A 27919-nucleotide genomic window follows, 5' to 3' on the forward strand; every position below is an offset into this window, starting at 1 on the left:
AGAAGGGGCATTATTTGAGGTGGCGGTAGGTGAACAGTCGTGACCAGGGGCCATGTTGCATTTGGACCGGAGGATAAGTTTAATGTCTTGTGCTGTGATGGGAGTGTTTATGTTGGAGGGGGGGTAACTGCCCCAAGTACTGGAGACTGGGAGTGAGTGGAGCGAGCAAGATATTGGCATATTCCATGATGGTGGGAAAAAGAGAATAATCAAAGTGGAGATCATCATGGATGGAGGAGTCCTCAGAAAGGTGGGAAGTGAGGTGATTGGCCTTACTGAAATTGTCGGGAACGGGGTGGTCATTATAGAGAAGTGGGTTATGGGGTGCAGAATGGGAACCAGCAAGATGATGGAAGGCAGACCAGTACTCGGAGGAGTTTATAGGAAGTGTGGCGTTGAGTCATGTAGAGGTCTGGCGTCAGTCCTGGCATTTCATTGCTGAAATGAGGTTCCAGACATGTCACTGTAGTTGCCAGTGGTGGTGGAGTGTATCCCTGTTGTGAGTGTGCAGAAAGGAGTGATAGAGGTGGCGGGATTCGCAGAGGAGGAGGACAGCCCATGGAGGGAGGGTGGGAAGGTGGGGGTGGATAGTTGAAGTAGGGACAGGGGCGTCCACAGCATCAGTAATGGTCTTCTGGAGGAAGGACGAAGCACGGATGATGTCATTGGGATGGTGACAGGTAAGAGGGTGGCTTTAGACTTGGGTGGAGATGGATTCCTGGTAGGCATCTCAGTTGACTTGACATGACGGTAGTCATGGACTACTTTGGGAGGGGGTGCAGGGTGGGGAGCCGGAGGCAGATGGTGAGCAGAGGTGATGGTGAGAAGGGTAGGAAGGTGGTCGCTACCTGTGGGTTCAAGGGTGTCTACGGTAATACACCCAAGGAGGTTGGCAGAGGCAATGACAACATCAGGATTGGTGTTGTTTTCAGGATGGGTGTGCTGAGGAAGAGGATCAAGATCACCTTGGATCGTGGGTAGGAACTTATGCCACTGCCAAAGGGCAGCAGGGGAGCGGCAGTGTATGTTGATGTTGGCAGCAATCACATAGATGGAGAAGGTGCCATCAACATGGGAGGTGAAGTCATAGGGAATAAGAGCAGTGGAGAAGACGTAGATGGTAGCACAGGTGACTTTGAGGGAGGGGAAAAAGACACAGAGGATGAAGTGTTCGGTGTGGTCATTGAGAAGGGGTTGTGGCCATATGGGTATGTGCTTAAGGTGGCCAATGGAGACTCCACCTTGCGCTCGGGGACTAGGATCATCTGTTTGGTGTAGGATACAAGGAAAGGTGCAGACAGGATGGTGAGGCTGGAGAAAGGTTTCATTTAGGATGAAGGTGTCTACACATTGTTGGGAGATGGTGTTCGTGAGGAGGTATTTGTTGGTGAGGAAGGAGCAGATTTTCTGTAAGAGGATGAGACACTTGTGCTGTGCCATGACTGGAAGAGAGGGGAGTAAAGGAAGAGGAGAGGAGAGGCTCAAACTGGGCTGTCGAGGTGGGTGAAGATGAAGTGGGCTCGGTTGTGGGAGTAGGTGGTGAAAGTGTCGAGTTGGAAGATGGAGCAGGTGGCACGGGAGATCTGGAAGTCACTGCTTCTCAGGCACACTTATATATGGGCACAGCAGACAGCAGAAGGAAACACCTGCCGTCATCCACTCTATTCCCAAGTAGCAGCATCTAAATGGCCACTTTCTCAAACACATATCATTTTATATCACTGTCCTGAATCAATTTGTAATTTTTGTATGAATGGAGTTAAGTTGGCTTTAATCGTAGAAAAGGTTTTGGCTCACCTGCATTTAAACAGTGCCATCTAGAATTTTTAGAACGAAACTGACAGTAGAACGTGACCTCTGAACTACATTTTTAGGAGATCTTGTGTTGTTTAGTTTTTGCATCAAAGTCTTGAAACTTGTTATAGCTCTATTATTTAATGGGTTTCACCAGGTGCTATAATGAAAACGTTCTGTCATTAACATAAATGATACTAAATCTATTACAAATAAGGATGTTTTTGTTCCAAATGTAGTTCTTAGTAAATTACTCAAAAACTATTAGAGGTAGCTCAAAGAAGTCACATAATTAAGGTTTTTGTATCAAACTGATGCTTCATACGAATTTTCCTCTTTCTAAGTCTAATATTTAGCACCTTTGATTTTTTATGAAATCTCTTATTTTGATCAAAATATTGTTCTGATCAAGCTGAAACTTGTAACAGTTGATTTTGACATGCATTTGTACATTCTGACCAATTTTTGGCTTTTTTTTTTTTTTTGCTTTATTATTTAACACCACTTGTTGTTTATTTAAAACCATGTGTTTAGGGAAACATATTCATTCGATCACTCTGAGATTTTACAATTTAAATATTAATATACTGAAGCATACATTGACAAAGTTTGGAAAGGCTTATTCAATTTTAATTTCATCCTAAGATAATGGTGCAATACTTGCACCCTATGCACAGGTGCGTTACGATGACGTGAACTGTGGTAAGTCCCACCACACTTGTTCGTTCCTGAATCTCTCCAATGATACAGTGCTTGTTTCACCACAACTATCCAGTGGTGTTGCTCTTTGCACCATCTCACTGCACTGGCTTCAGAAAAGTGTGGTTTATGTAGAGCTGGTCAACAATTGTACACCATTCTTTTTCACTCCCTATAACAGCCAGCCACTTTGTAGCTGGACTGCTGATAGCAATTTGGAACTCTTGAGTGATTCCTTTTATTGATTTCATGTGGTCTTTTTACAACCACCCTCCATAATGTTCAACATTCCTCGTCTCTCAGTAGGGGTCTGCCTGGTCACAGTTTAGCTGTGGTAACACGTTCACATTTTCTCTTCACAGCCGCATCACTAACAGTCAACCTGTGCTGCTTTAGATGGATTGATATGTCACTGACAGATTTGTTCCTCAGATGACATCCAATGGCTATCCCACGTTTGCAGTCACTGAGCTCTCCTGACCAACCCATTCCTCTGTTACTGTTTCTCTACTGACAATACAATATTCACCACTTCCTTTTATGATGACGAGTCTGCCACTCGTGACATCTGGTTGTCAGTTCTGCATTACACAGGAGTATCTGAATACTTTTCATAACTTAGAGTTCTTGCAGTCCTTCCATACTTAAAATGTACCTTCTACAATCTCCACAGATCCCAAATGTTCACCTTGAGAAAACGATATCCTACCAAACTCTCTAGACTCTTAGACACCTGTGGGTACATTTGTGCACCTATGTGAGTGTGTGTATGTGTGTGTGTGTGTGTGTGTGTGTGTGTGTGTGTATGTGTGTGTGTGTGTGTGTGTGTGAGTGTGAGTAAGAGTGAGAGAGAGAGAGAGAAAGAGAGGCAGTTGGGAGGGGAAATTAAAGATGAATAAATGTCAGAAAAAATCTTTTACATATTTTTGAGAGGATGGAGGGGGTAGCAATAGAGCAGAAGAGAGATATGAATTTGAAATAACCAAAAACAACTTAAGAAAGTCCTTTTTACTTTATTACATTTTAAGTATGAAGGTAGAGAACAAAGGAAAAAAGAAATATGATATTTAAAAATATTATCAGAAACTTATTTCAGTCATAAAAGGGACTGCAAGGGAAACTAACTCATATTTTATTATTAGGTTCAATACTTTTCCAGTGCCAAGTTTTCTCCATTGGCTCTCACTGACAGAAGACAGAACAAAAGAACAACTAAAGAAAATAAATTTTTTTCAGTGCTCTAATATCTTGTCTGGAAATCCTTCTAACTGCAGCCATGTTTCTTTGCATAGAATTTATGAGGTATCAGATGTAATTGCCAGATGAGGCTCCTTCCTTTCAAGCTTCAAGATCACATTCGCAAAGGGCAGCAGCTGTAGCTGGCTGGTTTCATGGCCAGTTATCTGACAGTTCTCGTGCTACCTCAGCCCATATGCTCTCCTTTGGATTCATGTCAGCAATATGAGGTGACCAGTCTATGATGCTGAAACCTACATTGCACCACTGCTGGTAAAGAAATCCAGACTTATGCACAGGATAATGATCTTCCTGGAACACAAATTCTCCTTCAATCTATAGCATTCACACTGAAGGCAGCATTACATTCTTCAGCACGTGTATGCACCGTGCGAGTTGGCACAATTGTTAGCCCACTTGATTTGCATTCATGAGGACGACGGTTCAGACCCACGGCTGGACATCCTGATTTAGGTTTTCTATGATTTCCCTAAATTGTTCCAGGCAAATGCCAGGGTGGTTACTTTGAATGGGCATGGCTGATTTCCATCCCCATCCTTCCATAATCTGATGGGACTGATGACTTTGCTGTTTGGTCCCTTCCCCCAAATCAACCAACCTATGTGAGCATACTTACTGCTATCAAATGTTCCCTCAGTTCTGTGAAGTGCTCTTGCTCCTTTTGGAGCAAACTAACCTCAGCAAGAAACTGGTAACCACCCACTTCTTCTTGTCATCACATCTATTCCCTTGTGGCCTGTAAACCCCTCTTGGACTGTTTTTGCTTGTGGAAAACACATTCTCATCACCAAAAATTACATTGAATATAATTTAACACAAAATAAAAGTTTGGAGAGTGATCACATGATGTATATAATTTTTTATGTAACTCTATAATGGTCAGGTTGGGCCAATGAGACCCACTAGTTTTTGTTTCACTGAATTTATATTTTTATAGTTGCTGATTTGACTTGAGCATTCTCATAGTTTCCTGAAACATTCAAGAGAAAGCGTTGGCATAGTGAATGAGGTGTTGTGTTGTTTAGTCCCTGTTTCGCAATCTTCCAAAAAGTGCATGCCTCTATCAGACTCAGCCCGACAATTTATGTTAAAAATTTCTGCCAGTGCGACCCCCTTTTTATTTGTGTATTACTGAGTTACTAGTTAATTTGCAAAATATTTGTGATGTGCAAACACCAAATTATAATTGTCAGTGGTTTACAATATAAAATGGCCAAAGGAAGTGTTTCAAACAATGAAACTGACAGAATTTTATTTGATTATGAGAGTGAAGTAGAAAAATCTGGCATGGTACCAGGTTTCGAAATAAATACTGATCATGACAGTAATGGTGAAATAAGTGGTGATGAAGAGGAAGATGATCAGAGATCATTATCTTTTCAACCTCAGCCTTCTGCCAACACAAATGCACCTACTGTTGTTGATTCAAGTAAAACTTCTGTAACTGACCCAGGTATGCCTCCTATAAGCTTTTATAAGGGAAGGAATGAGACAAATAATGAAGGAAATCTTGTTTCCTCCAAAGAGTTCAAACACGAAATTACAACATGGTTACCACACACTTGACTGGAAGCATTCAAGCTGTGATGCATATACATTCACTTTTAAAATCATGGCAGTTATTTTTTTAGCAATCTATTGATTGATTTAGTTCTTGAATCAACCAACATATTCATTTATTCAGATCAAAACAATTATAAATATCGATAGTCCTACAAGTTTTGATGAACTGAAGGCATATTTTGGCCTGCTTTACTTAGCTGGAACATTGCATGGCAGTAAAATGAATATTGAAGACTTTTGGAATGTGGATGGGACCAGAATACAAATCTTTGGAGTTATTATTTCATTGAAAAGGTTCAGAATTTTTACTCATTGTATCAGGTTTGATAACATCCATATGAGTGTAGAAAGAAAAGCACAAGATAATGTTTCTGTTATAAGAAACATTCTTGATATTTATTTCTCCAACTGCAATTCATATTTTGCTCTATCTGAAATTGTTACTGTTGACAAAATTCTCATTCCATGCAGAGGCAGGTGTACGTTCAGTATGTACATCCCAAATAAATCTGCCAGTTATAGGATCAATGTTTTCATACGAGCTTATTCTAAAAGATATAATGTAAAACATTTGAAAGTCTATGCAGGTGCACAACTGCAAGAACCATACAAAGCCAGTAATAAAGCAGGCAATGTTGTTTTGCATCTTGTAGACTCAGTAAAAGGCTCTGGAAAAATTTGACAATAGATAGTTGGTTTACTTCGTAGCCAATCACCAAAAAACTAATACAAATAAGGGGGTGAGTTCGGGTTGGTTACACCAAACAACATCCATTTAGCAGTAGTTCATTTATTCACCTAAACACATGCAAGGCTCACAAAGAACTGAACATGGCGGAACCGCCCAAAGACAAAGCTCAGAGTCCAAACACGATGCTCAGAGTCCAAAGACAAACGCATATCGATGCTGGTGTCGACCTCATCGGCACCACATAGCCCCCCGCCCCCTCCCCTACAGTATGGAGTACTCTTGAGGGGCCAGGGGGTGGGGGGGTGACTAATGCGACAGCAAGGGTGGTCCACAGGAGCCGGAGCACGGTCCCTCAACAGCATCGTCAGGGAGCTGTGTGAGTAGATGTCATGAAGGAAGGTATGGCCACCGAACCTGGAAGTCATTGAAGCGAGCCGGGCGCCGTAAGGGGCATGCTGATCGTGCGGCGACAGGTAGGCTGGCGGTTTGCGGGTGGAACAGAGCGATGACAATGATGTTTCCGGTGGGCGTGGCGAACACACGAAGCATGTCCAGGTTGACGTCGGGCAGGAGGGGAACACATTTCACCAGGTGGCAGGGAATGGTGGAGGTTGTGTCATGAGCACTGGATGAAGAGAAACACAAGACGAACAGTGTATCAACATGCAGTGTTATTGAGATGTCGTGGATTATGTCCAGGGGGACAGGCACAAACACCTTGGGCAAGGGCACGTTCAAGATGGGGGGCGTGACAAACCTCGACAGGGCAAGGCAGGCAACAGTGGAGAGGTCGAAGGGACCGGCGAAGGGCCCGGCAGCAAGGGTGTGATCGTAGGTAACCTCAACGTGGGGAGCATGTGGTCACTTGATGGAACGCTTGAGACTGGAGTAGAGGGCGAGGTTGGAGGAGAGTTCGACGATTGGAACTGGAAGTCACTTGACGGAGTGTGTGAGACCAGCGTAGAGGGCGAGGTCGGAGGAGAGCTTGATGATTGGAGCTGGAAGTCACTCGATCGAGTGTGTAAGTCCGACATGGACGAAGTGATTGGAGCGTTGTGAGCCACGACACTGAGTGGCGTGATCGTGGCCTGTAGGGGGGTAGAAGACAGCTCGACATGAGCATGCTTAAGTCTGTTGAGAGAGACTGTAACAGCTGAATCTTTCATTTGGATGTCATAGGTGTTGGCTGAGTGCCGGAGAATTCGGTACGGGACGGTATATGGAGGTTGGAGTGGAGCACGGACAGTGTCATCTCGGAGCATGACGTACTCACAATTGTCCAGAGATTTCGGGACGTGAAACTTAGGGCGGGAGTGGCTGGCGGGTGGAGGGATATGGAGGTTGATGAAGTGGCGCATGACGCAGACCCTGAAGGAAGGTAAGTCAGACTGAGGGAGAGAAGCGGAAAGGCTCACAAGTTCGCCAGGGAGAACAATGTTCTGGCCATATACGAACTCGGCTATCGTGCCTTTGAGGCCTTCCTTATGGATCATATGAATGCCGAGTAGCACATGGGGAAGGGCCTCCATCCATAGAGAGTCGTAGCATCGAAGAGCCACCTTGAGAGTGCAGTGCCAGCGCTCAACTAGCCCGTTACTTTGCGGGTGATATGATGTGGTATGGATGCACCGGATGCCACAAATGTTACAAATCCCGTTGAACAGGGCCGACTCAAATTGTCTGCCCTGGTCAGTCATGATGATAGCTGGACATCCGTAACGCGATATCCAAGACTCAACGAAAGCTCGAGGAACACTTTCTGCCTCAATATTGGGGAGGGGGACAGCTTTGACCCAGCGAGTTGTTCAGTCAATAAACGAGAGAACATAACGAAAGCCGTTAGAGGGGGAGGCTACGAGGCGGGCGGATGCAAGAATACCAGAGTGGGGTAAATTATGCAATGTGGCAATGTGTTGAAGACAGCTCGACGGAGTGTGGTTGGGATGAGGGGGCGTAACGTGCCCGTACTGTCGTCGCACCAGATCTCACCATAAATGCCAGGGAAGGTGGTGCGGACGAAGTGCAGTGAAGAAGTAGAGTCTGAAATCAGGTTTTGTGTTTCCTCGTCGGCGGGTTGGAGGTTAGGCAGTTCAGAGAGGTCTAACAGAAAATGGACGGTGTCGACTCGTGAAAGGATATCAGCAGCTATATTGTCAGCACCCTTTATGTGTCTGACATCGGTGGTGAACTGAGATATGAAGTCCATGTATCTGAAGCGGTGAGGAGGCAGGTCAGCTGGCGGGTTTGCAATGGCCGCAGCCAGGGGTTTGTGGTCCATTAAAACATAGAAAGGGCGTCCCTCAACGACAGTCTTAAAATGCTTGATCGCTTCGTAGACCACGAGCAACTCCCTGTCAAACGCGGAATATTTCCTTGGTGCATTGGTGAGCTTGTGCGAGAAGAACCACAGAGGCGAAGTTTGGCCATCGATTGTCTGGGTGAGGACAACGCCAAAGGCAGTATCGCTCGCGTCTGTGGTGATGAAAAGCTGCGCATTGGGATGAGTATTCGCGATGGTGCAGACCTCGCCAAGAAGATTTTTGAGGGCAGTGAAAGAGTCAGTCATAGCAGGGGTCCATGGAACGGGCCGAGATCCAGAAGTCTTGGTGCCTGCCAAGGCGTCTGTCAGTGGAGCCTGAATCTCTGCAGTCCGAGGTAGATGTCGGCGATAATAATTAACCTTCCTCAGAATGCGCCAGAACTCTTTGAATGACGAAGGTCTGGATAGGTTTAGTATTGTTTGTATTTTCTCAGGGGGCGGTGAAATGCCGTCGGCAGAGACCCGAAAACCAAGAAAAGTGACAGCAGGTTGATGTAGCTGCAATTTGTCCTGGTTGGTCTCGATGCCTGCTGCCGCAAGAGTGTTCATAACAGTTTGCACATGACCTCGACGGAGGAGCTGAACACAAGAATGTCATCAAGATATGCAAAGCAGAATTTTAGGTTGAATAGCACTTTGTTGATGAAGCGTTGCCAGGTCTGGGTTGCGTTTTTCAGACCAAAGGGCATGAATCGAAACTGAAATAACCCGATCGCTGTGGTGATTGCTGTCTTCTGGATGTCTTCAGCTGCCCCATGGGGAACTGGTGGTAGGCCCGTTTGCAATCAATGACAGAGAATGTGGTCGCACCTGCGAGGGAACTGGTAAAGCCGGCAATGTTGGGTATGGGGTAGGTGTCCATAATTGTTCGTGTGTTTAGTCGACCTGTCTTTCTTGGGTGTCATATGTATGGGTATAGACCAGCTACTGGCAGAGGGCTCAATGATGCTGGAGCTTAGTAGTTCATAAATCTTATTTTTAAGGTCGGAGAGGCTCTTGGGACAATGTCGACGTGGTTTACTGTAGATCGAGGTACCTGGTGTGAGGTGAAGCTTGTGAATTGTACCATTGGTGATGACGGAAATGTTGCCGGCGGCACGGGAGACGGTTTTGTTTACAATTTGTGGCAGGCGGGGCAGGCGAGGCGTGGTCGTGGTGTTCGGAGCCACTCCGCGGATCCGACTGGAGCCGAGGTGGCTAAGTGTACCAGGAGTCAATGTGACAAGATGGTCACTGGCCCGATGCAGTGGCACCGTTGTCGGGTGAGCTCGGTAGAGCTCGTGAGTCCATTGTCCGAGTGCGCGAGCGGGCGAAACACTTGGCGTGAGTGCACTGTTAGTGTTTTCAGTGGCGGTCGCACGGAGGCGCACAGTAGCCGAAGTTGCATAGTTTGAGGCATTGTCCACGAGGCATGGGGTAGGAGCCGTCAGTTCGAGAACACGTGACGATCGTGTCGCATGTGCACTTTTGTCCCTCTGAGTATAAACGCTGCCATATTAGGAGGGTGTGGCCTTGTGGAGCTGTCAGTACACGTTATGGCAGCCTTGATAGCACAGTTGTGAGGGGTAGTGGGAGGTAAACACACGGAGGCTCGATTGCTGGGATTGCATCAGATTTGGTGCACTTACTGACCTTCCTTTGTAATTGCTGTAGTGTCTGTAATTCCTTTGCTGCATCGGAGAGCTGGAGCTGTGTTTCGTGCAGCTGGAGGGAGAGCTCGAAGTTTTGCTTGCATAGGCGAGCGACGTGTTCAAGCTCGACAAGGCACTTGTGCATGGTTTCTTGTAACGTCGTCGACAGAAACGAGAATGTAGGGATGAGATGAGCCCGGACCGATGTGTCACGGGGGGGTTTGCTCGACAGAGCACAGGGGAAGTGTGTCTCGGATGGATAATGAAACGCGGTGTTTTGGACTAGGTCCGGTGTAAGTTTGTGGTGTCGGAAGAAGTCAATGGCTAGTATAGGTTTGTCAATTTCACACACTAAAAAAGTCCACTCGAGTTTGCAGTTTACGGATAGTGAGACGACGTGGGAAGTTGAACCCGAGCATTGTAGTTTAGTTGAATTCACGGCTTGCAGTGAAGTATGATGAGGACGGATGTTCAATGACGCCTAGGACGTAGGCAGCAGCGAAACAACTGCACCTGTGTCCACTAGGAAAAGGTATCCCGACGACATGTCTTTAATGTAAAGTCGTCCGCAATTATCTGGTCGTTCCCGCACCTAATGGACCACTGGGGGGTGCCTGTCATGTTGTGCGCAGGAGGCACCCGGACCTACCTGCGATTGGCGTTTGGGAAGTAGCAGGGTGGTCTGCAGTTCCTTGCCACCTCACCAAACCGTGTGTGGAAGTAACAGTATGGGTAGTGCGGTCGCATTTCCTGCGGGAAGTTCGTTGCCAGTGGTGGTGGCCGATGTTTGGTGGCTGCAGTAGGTTCGGTTGCAGGAGGGGGCTTGACCGTGGGCGGAGCCAGTGACGTTGTGACGTCCCAGTTGCTTGTTTACTGCTTCCCGGAGCGAGCGGAATGGTCCGCACAGTACGGCCCCGGCCGCGTCCTGCCGCAGGGCGATGAGCCTGAACCTGAGACTTGTCAGGTAAGCAGTGGCTGGCGAAATGGAGCAGTGATGCATCGTGTAGCTTGTCAGCAATTTTCATTCTTTGCTCGACAGGTTCAGGATACCTTTGAGCCAGAGCAAAGCGGATGTGAGGAGATAGTTTATCTGACCAGATGGCGAGGAGAGCTGTGTCAAAGAATAGATCGGCGCTGACCAGCCGTCCCCAGAGCTAGGAAGGTTTGTCGTTGCCTAGTTTCTCGACGTGGAGTACTTTCCGTATTGTGCCTCAGTTGAGCGTGAGTCGACGTAGAACTGTCTTTTTGGCTAGTGTACCAGGTAGACGAGTCCGCGGCGTCGACCAGGTCAGCAATCGAGTCCTCCTGGTCGTGCAGGTGGGTGATGAGGCACAGAAACCTGGTGGAGTCGTCGGGTTTGTAATGGTCGAACACTTCGTCCACAATTTGGATCAGGTTGTTGCTCTGTCGGGATTAAACGGCAGCAGTGTTGGTAAGCGTTAAAGAATGTTCGGAAGAACAGGTTGAGTTGAGTTCGTCGGGACACTGCCTGAATCGAGCTGTTGTTGCTGTAGTATTCCAGGAGAGTGCGCCTCCAGGGGATGTGGCAATGATGGCTGATCGGGTGGCAGCGTGAAGGTGACACTTTGCGGTTGAGCGCGATCCATCGCGACACGGAAGGCCGACGCGGGTGTGGCACCGTAATCAGGGCCACACAAGAATATTAGTATTGCTGGAAGGTTAAAAAAATAAGCCTCAAATTCCGAGTTTTTAACAAAGAAATCGAAAAAAGAGTACTCAATCATGTTTTGATTTCAGGAAGATGTCACATTACTTTCATACATACCAAAACAAAACAGATCAGTACTGCTTTTTTCGTCAGTGCATCATGATGGTGAAACCGACAGTGACAGGGGCGAAAAGAAAAGACCAAGTATAATAAAGTGCTACAATCAAATTAAGGGTGGGTAGATGTCATGGATGCTATGTGTGGTGAATATACTGTTCATTTATTGACGTTTTTTGAGTGTTGGCCATCAAGCTGATGTCTTTTGCAAATACACAGGATTAGTAGATTACTATAGATACCATTTGGGTAAAGTAGTGGTACATACATTTGTCTTAATATTCTATTTATATTACATGTTAACAGAGAGGGCAAGTACATTAGAATTCACTGACTGAATATAAACATTTATTTGCTAAGAACGTGGAGGAGATAACAAGGTGGTAAGGTAATAACCATGGTTCTCTCTCCTAATCATCAATACTTTTATTACACGACAAATGTACTGGTCGAAGACTAGGCTGGAACTGAGATCCCGGAAGTATACAAAACAAAGATCAACTCGAAGACATAATACATATATGATGTCAATCCGTGGATCGACGCCACATAGCCCCCCCTCCCCTGCAGTATGCAGTATGTACCCGAAGCCGAAGGTGGGGGGGGGGGGGGGGGGGGGGAGGTGGGGAATGCTGATGCTGAAGTCTTGAAGCTACATCGGCGGTCGTAGTCGTCAGCCGGTGCGGGAGCGCTGGTGTGGAAGGGTGTCGTCGGTAGGGAACCTAATGATCACCTTTCCACTTCGCCTAATGTAAGCACGTAGGTTGCCACACGTAGCACTTTGAGAGATTTTGAAACGCTTCACTACACATTGTGACACACCACCTAACGAGTCACACGAATCATCACACGCAAGCAGCACTAATGCGGTATCACCACTAACGAAGACAGATAAACCACAAATGTCATTAGGATGAAAGTGGGTAGAGAGCTCGTAAGTGGCGCCTCCTGATGGAGCGGTAGGCTGAGCTGGTGGGGTGCGGAAACCGTAACACGGTTAGGGCGGTGTGCTGCGAGTAGAGGGGTGAGTGTCAGACGGTGAGGTCTGAGTGGGCGTGGCAGGAACCTGCGGGCTGCACCGGTTAGAAGAGCGGCGCAGTGTGCTGTCGCACGAAGATGGAACTGTTATATTAGAGCCCGGGGAGCTGGGGCCTCTGCTATGGGAGCCGGGAGGCAGAAAACCCCGGAATGAGTGTAGGCTCGTTGACAGGGCCGGTGTAGGCGTGAGTTTACTCGAATCATGAGCAGAGGAAGAAGGCCGAGGGTGGCCAGAGAGCGTGGTCTCTTCAACAGTGGGTGAGGTAGGGGAAAACTCGACGCGAGCAGGTTTAACCCTGTTGAGAGAGACAGTAGTTACTGAGCCCTTAATTACGATGTCCACTGTGTTTCTGGTTCGTTTGACAACTCTGTACGGGCCTGTGTAAGGGGGCTGTAACGGGGCTTTTACAGTGTCGTCGTGAAGGAACACAAGTTCGCAAGTGTCGAGCGTTGAAGCTTGTTACAGTGTAACCTCACCCGTTCTACCAAGGATGGCAGTTCGGACGGTTTGGCGACTGGAGTAGGCGCAACAAGTTCGCCTGGCTGTGTAAGGGACTGGCCGTAGACGAACTCGGCCACTGAGCCTTTAAAGACTTCCTTGAAAGTGGTCCGCAAACCGAGTAAGACGAATGGCAGGGCCTCCGTCCAAAGGGGGCCATGGCAACGTAGGACCGTCTTAAGCGTCCTATGCCAACGTTCCACGAGGCCGTTGCTCTGGGGGTGGTATTCTATTGAATGAATTTTCTTGATGCAGCACATCCTACATAGTTCAGCAAACAAGGCAGACTCAAATTGACGGCCTTGGTCGGTCGTCAAGTAAACAGGGCAGCCAAAGCGTGAAATCCAAGTGTCTATGAAGGATCGTACCACTGATTTGGATGTAATATTGGGCAGCTAGGCAGCTTCCACCCAACGAGAGGTTTTGTCTGTAATAGGTAGCATGTATCTGTAATCCTCGGAGGGGGTGAGGGAGCCCACCAAGTCGATGTGAACGTGCTGGAAGCGACTGTGAGGAGAGGTGGATCTGCCCAGTGGGGGCGATGTGTGCCACAAGACTTTATTTTGTTGGCATGGAATGCAGGCAGGGGCCCAGGCTTGGCAGTTGTAACCCATGTTGCGCCAGATGAGGCGCTCTGAAATAAGTCTGGTAGAGGTTCTCATACCTGGATGAGCTAAGTTGTGTAATTTGTTGAACACATGTCTCTGTAGATGTTTGGGTATGAAGGGACGCAGCGTACCAGTTGATTCGTCACACCAAACCTCGCCTATGACACCGGGAAAGGTGGATCGCACAGGTTTGAGTGACGAGCTGTGATCGGAAATAAGGTCCATAGTGTCCGTGTCGGCAGACTGCAGCTGAGGCAAGTTAGAGAGGTCTATCAGAGTTGTGAGAGCCCGACGCGAGACAAAATATCTGCGACCACATTATCTGCAACCTTGATGTATGGTATGTCAGAGGTTAAATTGCAATATAAAGTCCAAATGACGGAAGCGTCTAGGTGGAGGGTCAGTCGGGGATTTCTTTACAGCAGCAACCAAAGTTTTATGGTCGGTTATAATGTAGAAGTCCCTACCCTCAACCTTGGCGTGAAAGTGTTTCACAGCCCCGTAAACTGCCAAGAGCTCCCTATCAAAGGCTGAGTACTTTTTTTGAGCGCCGTTGAGCTTCTTAGAAAAGAACTGCAAAGGAGAGGTAGTATCTCCGACAGTTTGGCTGAGGATAGTACCTACTGCAGTATCACTGGCATCCACGGTAATATAAAATGTAGCGCCTGGTTGGTGCTTCAGTTTGTCAAAAGCTTGTTCCATGGTAGGGGTCCAGGGGACCGGGCAGATACCGGTAGTATTTTTGCCAGCAAGGGCGTCTGTTAGGGGAGCCTGAACCTCGGCTGCGGCAGGCAAGTGCTTCCTATAATAGTTAACTGTTCGTTGAAACTGCGCAGCTCCTTAAGCGAGTGAGGGCGTGGCAAACCCAAAACAGGTTTGATTTTATCCTCGGGAGGAGTGAGGCCCTTAGCTGACACTATGTAGCCTAAGAATCTTACCGAAGTCTGGTGCAACTGGAGCTTCTAATTACTCAGTTCAACACCGGCAGTGTTATGAGTGTCTTTAACAACCTGCAAATGTTCCTTGTTCTTTTGCAATGTAGGACTGAAAATAAGAATGTCGTCCTAGTGAACGAAACAAAAATCCAGGTAAACCACACCTTGTTTATGAATATCTGCCAAGTTTGAGCACCGTTGCGGAGGCCAAAGGGCATGAACTGGAACTGGAAAAGGCTGAAAGGCGTTGTAACAGCTGTCTTTTCAATATCCTCTGGTGCCATCGGAATTTGATGATAGGCCCTCCTACAGTCCACTACCGAGAAATATTTAGTGCCTGCAAGAGAATGTTTAAAATCCGCGACGTTAGGAACCGGGTACTTGTCTATGATAGTACGAGATTTCAATTCAGTATAGTCGCCAACCACACGCCAGGTGCCGTCGCGTTTGTGAAGAAGTGGATACGCGCGGCCAAGAATCCGGCAGATGGTTTTATGATGCCGGCTGTTAAGTAAAAAATGGTTCAAATGGCTCTGAGCACTATGGGACTTCACATCTGTGGTCATCAGTCCCCTAGAATTTAGAGCTACCTAAACCTAACTAACCTAAGGACGTCACACACACCCATGCCCGAGGCAGGATTCGAACCTGCGACCGTAGCAGTCGCGCGGTTCCAGACTGAGCGCCGAGAACCGCATGGCCACCACGGCCGGCGGCTGTTAAGAGATCGTCTATTTGTTCACGAGCCACTTTCATGAGTTCTGGCTTGAGTCGGCGTGTTCGGCACGAGATAGGCGGTCCGTATTGCAAGCGAAATTTGTGGGCGGTGCCGTCTGTAACCACGGAAACGCGCGACGCCGTACTCGGGCGACTGTCTGTGGTATAGTGTGCACGACGGCCGCTAGGCTGGGTTGTGGCGCAGACTGCGAAAGTTTGCATAAGTGCCAACTGTTGGGTGGCTTGGAGTGACAAACAAGTGAGCTACGCGAAACAAGGTTGGTACACTGTTTATTAGTAACCGAAGGCGCCGCTGTCGAGCTTAGTGGCGGTTGCGGGCGCGAATGAACAGCTGATGGCAGTAAATCAAAAACATTAGCCTGCGCCTGGGACGTTAGCTGCCCTAGCGAGGAGGGGGATGAATGTGCACTCGAATTAACACAGTTAGAGCTGGCGGGAGCGTGGACGCTGTACAGTTTATGTGGCACACGGCCACAAATGCACTGAGGCGCGAGAACATTGTAGTGGCACCGACTAACCTTGTGTGTTGCCGAGCCGTCGTCAGTTGCAAGCTGCTGCAGTGCCGAAGATAACTCGTTACTTAAGTCATTGAGGCGACGGCGTAGCTCAAGTTGTTCCAAGCGTAAGCGTGTAGACTCGACATGCTCCGTGAGCCACTTATTGGTCCGTGATCAGAGCTCGGAGGAGGAGTTACTACACTTCCTAGCCAGGTGGGCCTGTTTAGCAGTACTATTGACACTCGACAAAGCACACGGGCTGTGTTCCAGCATAGGCTGGTAACACTGTATTCTTGACGAGGTCAGGCCACAATTTGTGGTGTCGTAGAAAGTGGATGCCCAAAATGGGATCGTCGATGTCAGCCACCAGGAAGGACCACTTCAGGTTGCACTCAGGCGAGAGGGACACTGCATATGAAGTAGAACCTAAGCACGACAAGCTAGATGAGTTTACAGCATGCAGGGCAGTTTCGTGTAGTCATAGGAAGTAGAGAAACTTCTGCGCCTGTCTCGATGAGAAAGTTTGTGCCAGAGTACAAGTCGTGGGCGTCGACTCATCCATTCGAAGCATTAGTGTTGGACACAGAATGGAGCGTGGGATGGTGCCTGTTGTTTACGTCGCAGGAGGTGGTGCCACTGCCTACCTGCATTTGAAGTTTGGGTAGGAGCACAGTGGTTTACAGTTGCGTGCTTGTTCCCCGAATTTTGCATGGAAGAAACAGTATTTATGGGCGGACGTCGGCTCCTGCGAGTAGTCAGAAGGCGGCGACCCAGAATCTTCCGCGGAGTCAGATGTGCTGAGGTAAAGGTGCCGGTAGTGCGGCGAGCCTGACGGACTTAGGTTTAGTGGGGCGTCTACATTGGGGCCCTGGTTGTGGTTGGAAACTGGTGTAGCTGCCTGACTGCTGGGCACGACGTTCACATAGTAGAGCGGAGTAAGCTTGGTCGGCAGTGCGCATGCGTTCGCTATGTCATCTATCTTCGTAGGCTGAGATGGCACTTTAGTCAGACAGAGGCAGCTTTTCTGTCCAAATCTCAGTGAGCGTGGCTTCTGGCATATCGCATTCACCGACGAGAAGTCGAAGGCATCACCACAGCTGAGACGGAGATCTATCGCCGAGGCGTTCTTCATAGATGGGCTGTTAAACGTCTTTTCTTATTGTCTTGGAGAAACGTTCCAGAATTTCTTGTTTAGCCGTAGCATACTTCTCGTTCGGAGATGACTTAACCAGATCATAAATTAAGTCGACACGGTCATGGAGGTGGTTCATAAGGCGTGTGAAACGGGCGTTGTCATCAAGTGCACAGACACCAAAAGTGTTCTCGACCAGGTTGAACCAGAATTCCGAGTGAGCAGGTTTGAATGCCGGAAGTTTCGGTAGATTCGACGAACTGGCGGTCGAAGAATGCAGGCAGTCACTCTCGCACATAGGAGGAGGCAAGTCAAAGTTAACTCTGCGTCGTGAGGGCGGTAGAGAGGAAGCAGACGTGCCGGCTGTGTTCATAGTAGCTGGAGGGGAAGCGAAATCCGTTAGCAGGAAGCCCGGCGTGGAGCGAAGCGGGACCGGTTGTTGCAGCAGAAGGTCAAAGTGGTCACGGCGGTTGCTCGACAGGTTATTATGCAATTGGTCCTCCACATCTGCAGTGAAATTGTCCATAACAAGAGTCACTGATGAGCTCAGTAGAACCTGACTCGCTCAAATTACTGCCCGCATCTCGTGGTCGTGGGGTAGCGTTCTCGCTTCCCACGCCCGGGTTCCCGGGTTCGATTCCCGGCGGGGTCAGGGATTTTCTCTGCCTCGTGATGGCTGGGTGTTGTGTGCCGTCCTTAGGTTAGTTAGGTTTAAGTAGTTATAAGTTCTAGGGGACTGATGACCATAGATGTTAAGTCCCATAGTGCTCAGAGCCATTTGAACCATTTTTTTTGCTCAAATTACTGCACTGATGAACACTCGGAGTAACAGGCTGGTGAGTGTCATTCACGTAGTGTGCAACCGGAGGGGAGTGACATACATGTGGAGCTTGCACATTCTAAAAGGCATTCTGTTGTAGCACATTATGAAAACTGCGCTCCCCACTATTTGCAGTACTTGCATTAAAGTTCGGTATCAGTGTGTAGTGGTTTCTTGTACTGCTGTGCGGCGAAAAGTGAAGCACTTTGGGGCTAACAAAGCCGGAGTCAGAGACTGCTGGCGCCATGTTCTAAACCACTGCACGTGACGAGGTCCCTGGCTCCTCGAGGCTATAGGACTGCAGAAATTCACGTCGGGCACCGACTACAGCTGGCGTGCTTGAATTTAGTTGCTGTCGCTGGTGAAAACCGGGCAGCAGCGGCGTGTTGTGGAAGGCCATTGGGTAGCGGACAACAATCCACGAGGAACACAGAAGCCGGCACGGTAGTGACTTTGTTCTCTGTTAGATGGATTATTCGAACTTCAGGGTCACCGCTGAAGGAGATAACAAGGTGGTAAGGTAATGACCACGGTTTTCTCTTCTTATCATCAATACTTTTGTTACACGACAAACGTACCGATTGAAGACTAGGCGGGAACTGAGGTCCTGGAAGTACCCAAAACAAAGATCAACTCGAAGACATAATACGCATATGATGATCTGTCCATGGATCGATGCCACAAATGCTTTTAACTCCCTTTGGAACAGCTTTGATTCACAAGTTTTCAAAGCTTGTGGCACCTTATTGAACCATATCTGCCCATTAATATAGGAACTATTGTCAGTTATTTTTAATTTTGTGCATTGCCTTAAGTAGTTCCTTTATTTCTAGTAACATAATTATGTATATCACTGCAATTATTTACTTTGTGTTTACTACTCAGAAAAATATAATAAGTTTATACAAATACAAGGAATATACTGTTAGATATTTTTGTTGAACAAAGGTTTCATGACAGGACTGTCTGGACTTTAGTCCATGCATTAACCTAATGGCTTTTTTCTGTAACACAAATACTTCATTCGGGTGCAGGTCTGCTGCACAATCCCACAGTTCAATACCATAGCTAAGAAATGGATAAACTGTTCCATAGTAAACAATTTTTAGTGTTGTGTTGACACTATTTTTGCCAACTGACTTAAAAGATACAAGCCAGAGGGACAAGGCAGTTGGGGAACACTGCAGCTCTTAATGGCTGCATTGTGTTCGAAGCAAACCAGAGTGTTTCAGCTAGAAGTAAATACCTCAGAACCCTAAGAATGCCTCTCATAATACTATATCTGACGATGCGCACAACCCAGCCCAAACCCCCATACAAAGTTCACAGGCTTGCCTTTAACCTCTCCAGCACCAGGAGCAAAGAGTAGTTGAAGATCCACAACCAGGGAAAGTGGAAGACGCTGCAAATGAAAGGACAACAAAATTAAACACTTTTGCAAATTTTGCAAGGTGTGGTTATGCTTGGCACATGTAGAAATGGTTTGCAGTGGCTGTTTTGAAAAGTGATGATTTTAGAGTATGATAGTCACAAGCTATTCATAATATTCACAATTTCTATTTAGATAGTAAAAATTCAACGTTTTTACTTCTTAGTTCTACAACGTATTCTCATTTATATTCTAATTTCAATCAAATTTACTTATGTTTCCAGTTTACTTACATTTAGTACTACAAAAAATGTTTTTCAATTTCTTTACAATTATTGTATAATTCAAAAAGTTAAAATAATGTCACTATAGCATTTAGCTATCTGTGGCATGTAGTAGCAGTACTACTACTACTACTACTAGTAGTAGTAGTAGTAGTAGTAGTAGTAATAGTAGTAGTTTTATTTATTTGTAACCACATAACTATCTGTGGCATGTAGTAGCAGTACTGGTAGTAGTAGTAGTAGTAGTAGTAGTAGTAGTGGTTTTATTTATCTGTCGATTGCTTTTACAAGCACAAAATAAAAACTGATCATTTGATGTAAATATACTGTCTGTCACTTTTTATACTTGTTATATTTGTTGGGTCCCTGGGACCCAGCCCAGCCCAGCCATTTTTGAAACTATTTTTTGCCTAATGCTTCTACGATTAATTGTCTTGATAGAAAAGTTTTTTTAACAGAATTACTGGTTTCATCTCTACAATAAACATCTTCAGAATCTACAATAGAACTAAAAGAACAAATCATTACTCTGTACTACAATAAGAGATGAAAAATAAAGGTCAGAAAATATAATATAAACACAATATTCCTATCATCCTGCTGCTCTGCAACAAGTCATAACTGTGTAAAAATAATACTCTACTCAAAAGAATTAGGGGAACATGATTATGAGTGCCTGCCATACTCCATTGAGCAATAATTGCGGACTGGGTATGTTACTAATTATGCCTGTCTATTTTATAAATTAAGCACACAACAAAAACATCATTACATCCTCATTGATATAACAGGAACTGAAAGGTCTGACAAGTGCTGAAAACACTGGGTGCTTTCCATTGCACTTTGAGAGCTTAAATAATGTGTGTGCCCTTTGTGATCATTTATCACCACCTGACACCTATGTGGTGTGCTACATATAAGTGTATGTGTGATATGTAGTAGCAGTAGTAGTAGTAGTAGTAGTAGTAGTTTTATTTATGTGTAGATTGCTTTTACAACATTATTGGAGTATCTTGATATTAAAATCAAGAACAATAAAAACAAAGTAATTCACATACAGAGACATTTACAAACTTACAGGTCTAGAACGACAAGAATTTTGATAGAAGAGATAGAGAAGATCCAACGGAGAGCAGCGCGCTTCGTTACAGGATCATTTAGTAATCGCGAAAGCGTTACGGAGATGATAGATAAACTCCAGTGGAAGACTCTGCAGGAGAGATGCTCAGTAGCTCGGTACGGGCTTTTGTCAAAGTTTCGAGAACATACCTTCACCGAAGAGTCAAGCAGTATATTGCTCCCTCCTACGTATATCTCTTGAAGAGACCATGAGGATAAAATCAGAGAGATTAGAGCCCACACAGAGGCATACCGACAATCCTTCGTTCCACGAACAATACGAGACTGGAATAGAAGGGAGAACCGATAGAGGTACTCAAGGTACCCTCCGCCACACACCGTCAGGTGGCTTGCGGAGTATGGATGTAGATGTAGATGAATGAAACAGGTAGTCAGCTGTGGCCTTATAGTGGAAACCATCCTGGTATCTAACAAAACTAAAATCCGCCAACACCATGAAGGCCCAACATTACCGACCAACTGCCACATCATCCTCCGCCCACAGGCATCACTGGATGCAGAGATGGACGTGCATGTGGTCAGCACACCACCCTCTCAGTCGTATGTCAGTTTACAAGACCAGAGCTGCTACTTCTCAATCAAGTTCCTACTCCAGAGCTGCTACATCTCAATCAAGTTCCTACTCAGTTTGCCTCACAAGGGCTGAGGGCACTTCACTTACCGACAGTGCTCGGCAGACCAGGTGGTCACCCACCCAAGTGCTAGCCCAGCCCTACAGCACTTAACTTTGGTGATTTGACAGGGACCGGTGTTACCACTGTGGCAAGGCCATTGGCCCATCCTGGTATCTGCCCAAAATAATTTAGGGAAACTATGGAAAATCTAAATCAGGCGAAGCAAGATGGCGGCGTGTGTAAATATCCGCGATTTTACTCCAAAAATAAGTTACAGTGAAGCCGTTAAAATTTCGTGTGTAAGGTGCAAAAGTGAATTATGAGCGTATTGCTAGTTTACAATGCGTAATCAGCAGTCTAAGAATAGAAATCGACAGCCTGAAGTCCGAAAATATGGAACTGAAGTCGAAGCGAAACATGGATCCATTACTTCAACACAGACAGAAGGACAAAAACTTTCGCCAGAACATGGCTACATTGCCGCAAAGTGACGCTGATAAATCATCAGAATGGAAGGTAGTACACAACAAGCGTCAAACATTCGGCACTAAAACTTCGTCTACAGCAAATGTTTCGAGGTTCGAGAATGTAAACAATTTTGATGTACTTTGTTCTAGTAATAGTCTCACAGAAAGTGAAAACAATCGTAAGAAAAGTGTACCGATAAACTATCGGAAAAAGGTTAGGTTTGATCTTCCAAAGCCACAACGTTCAGTTAACAGCAATGAAAGTGGAAGTGGTGTGATCCAGTCTGCTGTGAGTGAAACAGCAACAAATCGTCTTCACATTTTCGCTGATCGTCATGGTAGAGGCATGGCTGATATAGTGAAAAGCAGTTTTAATGCTGCCGATGTTTGTGGAATTGTGAAGCCAGGTGCTAAACTTCAAGAAGTTGTAGCAGGGTGTGATCCTGAAAGAGTAAAAAACGAGTATGTGATCTTAATAGGTGGCTCAAACAACGTTGCCTGCAACGAAGGGAATGATTTCATACAGTCGCTCAGGAAGAAAATATCGGCGCTTCATCAGTCTAAGGCATTTGTTGTGAACATTCCAAAGAGACATGACTTAAACCGACAGTCCTGTGTAAATGAGGCTATCTCACAAACGAACTCTAACTTAGCAAAGTTGTGTAACCATTTTAACAATACTTGTGTTATAGATATAAGCAGTTTTGGACGAGAATTATTTACAAGACACGGTATGGACCTGAACAGATCAGGAAAAAAAGCATTAGGTACCCTCTTAAAAACAAAAATATTGGAAGAAGTCCACAAATGTACACCAAAGTTGGGACCAATCGCACTTAAATGGTTCCAGCCATCAAGTCAGACTCGGTTTCAAACTCAAATTTCAGGAAATTGTTAGTAATGAACGTACTGTGTCTGTAGCTACAGATAATTTTTTAGGCAAAAGTTTACATCTGTCTTTAATTCCAGAGGAATGACGATTTTTCACCAAAATGTGGGAGGACTTGGTAATAAAGTAAATGACATTACTGTTCTGTTAGGGGAACCATAAGGAATAAAAGATACTGATGTATTATGTTTTAGTGAACATCATGTGAAAGATATTGAAAGGTTACAGCTAAATGGTTACTGTCTGGCAGCGCATTACTCTGGAACCATCATGGAAAAAGGTGGAGTGGTAATTTATGTAAAAAACAACATATCTTACAATGCATTAGATTTAAAGAGCCATTGTATAGAGCAAAAAATTGCACTGTATAGATCTCCCTCAGGGAATTTGTATGTATTTCTTAAGCACTTAGATTCTTTATTATCCATACTGTACTCAAAGTTCAAGAACTTGATAATTACTGGTGACTTTAATGTTGATTTCCTAAATGAGAGCAATAGTAAAGCTGATTTAGTACATTTAATGGAGTCTTATAATCTGATGGCAATAGTAGATTTCCCAACTAGGGTTACTGTTAACAGTAAAAGTCTGATAGATAATATATTTATTGATAAGTCTAAATGCAATGAGATCACTGTACATCCAAACCTTGGCCTTTCTGATCATGGTGGTCAATTGCTTAGGCTCAGTTACATCACTGTGTGCAACAGTTCCGAGCATTCTTGGAAATCTTTTAGGATAATAAATGAACAGGGCCTTAAAAAATTCAATGACAGCCTAAAAAGAGATAGATTGGAGCCCAGTTTATAGGGAAACAGATGTAAACAAAAAGTACAATCCATTTTTAAATGAATTCATGTTTGTATTTGAGTCCATCTTTCCCAAAAAAAAGTAGTTAGAAATAGTCATATAGGCAATGCCAAGAAGTCTTGGATCACTGCAGGGATAATAACATCTTTTAGAACAAAGAGGATGTTATACAGTTCTCTCAAGACTTGTAATGATCCAAAGAAACGACAACACTACAAACTTTACTGTAGCATTCTCAGGAAGGTTATAAACAAATCTAAAAGTATGTGCATAAAATCAGAAATTGAAAGCTCAGAAAATAAAATTAAAACTATATGGAATGTAATAAAGAGGGAAACTGGCGGGACAACAGGGAACATGTCTCAGGTAGAGATTAAAACAGAGGACAGTACCATAAAGAAACCTGAGTTGGTTGCAGAAATATTTAATAACCACTTTTTGAGAGCAGCAGAGAAGACAGGCTGTAATGGCTCTATGGAAGAATCATTGTTCCTCCTACAGAAAGCTATTAGCAACAGAATCCCACAGTTATCTTTACCTCCAGTTACTGCAAGCGAAGTCATAAGAGTAATTAGATCATTAAAAAATAAAAATTCTGCTGATGTGGACAATATTTCTAGTAAAATACTGAAACACTGTTATAAATTTGTTAGTCCCATCTTATGTAACATATACAATACATCCCTACAAGAAGGGATTGTCCCTGACAGACTAAAGTTAGCTGTAGTGATTCCTCTCTTTAAAAAATGTGATAAAAGCATTGTTACAAACTATCGCCCAGTATCCTTATTAACTACCTTCTCGAAAATTCTAGAAAAACTCGTGCATAGGAGGATTGTAGACCATCTCAACTTTCACAGTATCTTAAGCAAAAATCAGTTTGGTTTTCGTGCTGGTCTTTGTACTGAACAGGCAATATTCTCTTTCAGCAACCAAGTTTTGGAAGCCATTAACAAAAAAATGTCTCCAGTGGGTATTTTTTGTGATCTTACGAAAGCCTTTGACTGTGTAAACTACCAAATTCTTTTGAAAAAGGCAGAATACTATGGTTTAGGTGGTACTGTTGGCTTGTGGCTGCAATCATATCTACAGGATCGGAAGCAGAATGTAATGCTAAATGGCTCTTCTGGAGAACCTGCCTCATCTGAATGGGGCACGATAATGTGTGGTGTGCCTCAAGGCTCCGTTTTGGGCCCACTGCTTTTCCTCATCCTTATTAATTATCTTCCTCTTTGTTCTGAGACAAACAGCAAATTTACCCTATTTGCCGATGATACCACAATTCTAATTGACGATTTGATTGATCATGATCTTGAACAAACTACAAATACTGTTTTTAGTGACATCTTAAATTGGTTCTCCTCAAATGGTGTCTCACTCAATGCAGATAAAACTCATTATATGAGGTTCCATACATCACAAAGTAATCTCGATGAAATTAACATAAAATGTAAAGATCAAACAATACAGAAAGTTGGAGATACAAAATTCCTGGGTGTTTACATAGACAGTAAATGTAATTGGTCAGTTCACATTCTTCATCTATGTAAAAAACTTAGCTCAGCAACATTAGCGTTACGGGTAATTTCTTCAGTGGCTGAAGTTGACACAATTAAGGTTGCCTACTTGGGCTACTTCCACTCATTGATGTCATATGCTATCATATTCTGGGGGAACCAACAAGTTGCAAAAAAAGTTTTCACCGTCCAAAAAAAAGCAAACAGAATAATGTGTGGGGTCCATCAAAGACACTCTTGCAGGCACTTGTTTCAGAAGATAGGTATCCTAACAACTGCCTCACAGTATATTTTTTCCTTGCTGACCTTTGTGTGCAAAAATTATTCTATCTACCAAGACAACAGTAAATTCCATGGCTATAGCACCAGAAACAAAACAATCTACATTTTGAAATGAAACATCTCACTCTGGTACAAAAAGGAGTTTACTACTCCAGCATTAAGCTGTGCAATGCTCTACCACTACTTATCACATGTGTTCATACAGAACTACCAAAATTTAAACAAGTTCTCAAGGATTACCTGACAGAGAAATCTTATTGTACTGTGGATGAATATCTGAAAGAAAATGTATACCATCACTAAACTTATTGTGTCTAGAAGTAGTTCAATTGATTTTATTGTGCATTTGAGCATTAGCATACTTTTTGTAACAACAAATTGGCTGTACCTGTATTTATTCTTGTAGGCCTAATACCTGATTTAACTTAATGTGCTCTTATCTTTAACCTTTATTTGAAACTCCTTTTTCTGTTAAATGATTGTTATGTTATCTAGCTGACATTTTATCTGTTACTGTATTTATAGTATGTCTTACTTAAACTACGTACAATTTGGCATTGAATTGCCCTTGTATTTATTGTAAGTTTAAATTGAAACCTGTACAATTGGACACATTCCATATCCTTGTGATTGACTCACTAACTGGATCTATGGAACAAGAAATAAATAAATAAATAAATAAATGGATGAAGATTGGAACCTCCAAGCTCCCAAATACAAGACCACTCTGGTTAAAACAGTGCTATGTCATATGGTTTACTCCTAGTGCACAATATTGTTTTAAGCATAAGATATTTAATACTGATAAAAGGTTAATGATACATTGTTCATTAATTTCTCACTCCCATCATTGCACACACTATATCCCACACATTGTTTCATAATACTAAACACACTATCAGGTGATGTCAGAACCATTTTGTAAACCACAACTTCTTGTTTGCTAGCTTGATAAACTGAGTCAACATCCCTCTGTAACAAGTGAGAGGTTGAGCTCAGAAAGAGGAAAATGTGTTAGTACTATACAGTGCACAGCTTTGGGAGTAAGTTTTTCCAGAAAAGGACAAAAAGAGGGAAAATATAGAGTGTGAAAGTGTTATATGGAATGTTAAATGTTTTATAATCATTATTATTATTTGTGTTCAATTTTCTCAAAAAACTGATACTCAAAGTAATCCTTCAATGTTTAAACTGTTTGCGGTAGTAGGTACTTTTTAACTGCCTTTTTAAAAAAGTTTGTTTTGACAATTTTGTTAGTATCCTTTAGTAATTTAGTGTACAGTTTTTTTTCCTTGGTAGAAAATGCTATTTTCAGTTTTATGTTTATTTTTTCTTGGTAAATGTAAGTTCAGTCAAGATTTTGTTCCATGGTCATAAAAGAGCTATTTTTGCAGTAATTATCAATGTTATTTTTGATGTGGTCAACTATTTAGTAAATGTACTCATATGGTGCAGTTAAAATCGCCAGTGTTTTGAAAGTTATTGTTCTTATGGTCCTCTACTGCAGTTCAAATATTGTGTTAATATTTTGCACATTTGATCTCCATAAAATAATACTATAGCTAAGAACTGAGTGTACATATGAATAGCATGTAGTTAAAAGACACTGGTTGTTACACACTGCTGACAGAACTCATGATGATGACATTCTAATTGCAAGTATCTTTGCATTTACACCCCTTCAACTGAGTCAACTGAGTATCAGTATTCATTCCTAGAAATTTTACATTCGTTTCCCTTACTATAGAGGTGCCATCTATGTTTAATTTAATAGTGTTATTTCCACTCTTCAAACTGAAATTCATTGCATTTGTTTTGTTTATGTTCACTGTCACTTTATTTTAATCAACCAGTTGTAAACATCCTTGAGGGTTTCAGTGGCTTTCTCTCCAAGGAGTTCTCATTTTCTCAGTGACTATAATTCTGCTGTTATCAGCAAAGGGAATTTTTCCCCATGACTCACACTTGTGGGAAAGTCACTGATGTATATCGGGAACAGTATTGGTCCTAAAATGCTACTCTGAGGAAATCCTAAGTGTATTTTGGCTTTGCCAAGTGTTCTATTAAAATTTTAGACTTATTTGAGATATGTGTTATCCCTCCCCTTTGCGCCCTATCTGCTAGGTGTGATTGGAACCAGTTATTGGCTGCCCCTCTTATTCCTAATTCTTCTAGCTTATATAGTAGAACCTTATTGTCAGCATATCACAAACCTTGGAAAAATCAAAAAATATGCCTGTGACACATTCAGTTATGTCAAGAGCATCAGGTACCACTTTTGCAAATTTTGTTATAGTTGATTCCGTACTGTCCACCACTTCAGAAATGAAACTGAGTCACTTAAAGGGTTATATTTATTCAAGAAACTCACTGACCTGTCTTTCATAATTGATTCTATTATTTTGAGAATGGTGACATGGGCGAGTAGTTTTCTATTTTCTGTATTACCTATCTTTAGCACAGGTACAACTCTAGACTGTTTTCAGTACTCTAGAAATTACCCAGATGTGAAGGATTCATTTATTATGTTTGTTAAGAC

This window comes from Schistocerca serialis, chromosome 3 (assembly GCF_023864345.2).
Source record: "Schistocerca serialis cubense isolate TAMUIC-IGC-003099 chromosome 3, iqSchSeri2.2, whole genome shotgun sequence".
Lineage (NCBI taxonomy): Eukaryota > Metazoa > Arthropoda > Insecta > Orthoptera > Acrididae > Schistocerca > Schistocerca serialis.